We start from the raw sequence: 2,215 nt of genomic DNA on the forward strand, positions 1-2,215 counted from the left end.
AAAGACATAAATGGAAAGGTTCCAGAAGAACATGTTAGTGAAAAATGTCTGAAAGAAGGCATAAATAAAGATGATCCAGATGACGAGAAGGGAGCAGAAAAGTATGAGATTTCCATCAACTACGCCCGAGATGAAAAATTATGGATCAGAAATAAGATAAAAGATGTTGATGGAATGTTCTCCTTTTCTGTGTCCAAAGAGATCGATCATGAAAATGATAGAACATAAAAGTATGAGATTTCCATCAACTACGTCCGAGATGAAAAAATATGGATCAGAAATAAGATAAAAGATGTTGATGGAATGTTCTCCTTTTCTGTGTCCAAAGAGATCGATCATGAAAATGATGATCCCGATCCACGGTCCATTTTGGAATGTCAGAAAAGACATGATTGGGAGGAGTGGAAGAAGACCATTCAAATTGAATTACTCTCCCTGAATAAAAGAAATGTCTTTGGACCTATAGTCATAACATCTGAGAATATAAATCATGTTGGGTATAAGTGGGTATTCGTGAGAAAAGTAAATGAGAAAAATGAAGTAACACGATATAAAGCCCGATTAGTTGCCCAAGGTTTTTCTAAGAGACCGGAAATTGATTTTGAGGAAACGTATTCCCCGGTAATGGATGCAATTACGTTTAGATTTTTGATGAGCCTAACGGCATCTAAAAATCTTGAAATGCATCTCATGGTCGTTGTGACTGCATATTTGCATGGATCGTTGGATTACGATATATATATGAAACTCCCTGAGGGATTGAAAATGTCAGGGGCATTGAAAGAAAAATCCAGGGAGATTTGTTCGGTCAAGTTACAGCGATCACTTTACGGATTAAAGCGATCCGGACGCATGTGGTACAATCGCTTAAGTGAATATCTTTTGAGTAAAGGATATGTAAATAATGCGATATGTCCATGCGTTTTTATAAAGAAATCGTCATCTGGCTTTGTGATCATTGTTGTATATGTAGATGACCTAAACATAATTGGAACTCAAAAGGAGGTTGATGATGCTCGAACTCATATGAAAGAGGAGTTCGTAAAGATCTCGGCAAGACAAAGTTTTGTCTTGAACTCCAGATAGAGCAAACCCGAGTTTGGTATGGTTGGTTTTGCAGTTGCAGGATACTTATCAGATCCTCATAAAGCTCGATCGCAAACCGGCTATGTTTTTACAATTGGTGGAACCGCGATCTCTTGGCGGTCCCAGAAAAAAACTCTGGTTGCGACATCTTCAAATTATGCAGAAACTATTGCACTTCACGAAGCATGTCGAGAATGTGTGTGGCTTCGGTCAATGAGTCACCACATACAAGAATCAAGCGGAATAGTCAACGAGAAAGAGCCAACAAAAATATTTGAAGACAATTCAACTTGTGTTGCTCAACTCAAAGAAGACTACATCAAGAGCGACAGGACAAAGCATATTCCTCCAAGATTTTTCTCGTATATTCGGGAGCTCGAGAAAAATAAAGAAGTGGACATCGAGTATGTACGGTCATGCGACAATCCAACTGACTTGTTTACAAAAGCTCTTCTGACTACAACATTCCGAAAACACGTCTATGGTATCAGAATGCGGCATTTGCGTGACCTGTGACGAGAAAGCTATGTCTACTATTATCAGGGGGAGATTACGGCAGTGTACTCTTTTTTCCTTTTCATGGTTTTTGTCCCAATGAGTTTTTCCATGACTAGGTTTTTAACGAGGCACTACGTAATACAAGATGGATAATCAAGAGGGAGTATTAGAAGATAAATATGGAAATTGGATGATTATCCAGCTTGGACACTTGTCCTTCTCCCCTCATCAGCTTTGCACCATCACCACTGCACGTGTCAATCCAATGGTTTTGTCTTTTTGTGTGTTTAACCGACTTCTCTCTTCTATATAAAGGGTTTCATGTTCACTTGTAATAATATATATGAGCAATTAGTTTTACCTATCTCTCTCCCTCATAACAAATAAAACCATCACTTTCATTTCTCCTTATCTCGCACTATCGTTTCCTTCTTCTTTCTTATATACTAAACACATAAAAGAATAATATAATCCTTGTTCGGAAACTCGCTAGGCGCTAGGCGTGCGGTACATCCGGACCTAGCGATTTATTGAAAAATCGGAAAAAAATCAGGAAGTACGCGGGGCAAATTTTTTTGTATTTTTATACATATAATACCATATTTTATACATAAAATTAACATTTTAAGAT

Source organism: Brassica oleracea, chromosome C3 (genome assembly GCF_000695525.1).
Source record: "Brassica oleracea var. oleracea cultivar TO1000 chromosome C3, BOL, whole genome shotgun sequence".
NCBI lineage: Eukaryota > Viridiplantae > Streptophyta > Magnoliopsida > Brassicales > Brassicaceae > Brassica > Brassica oleracea.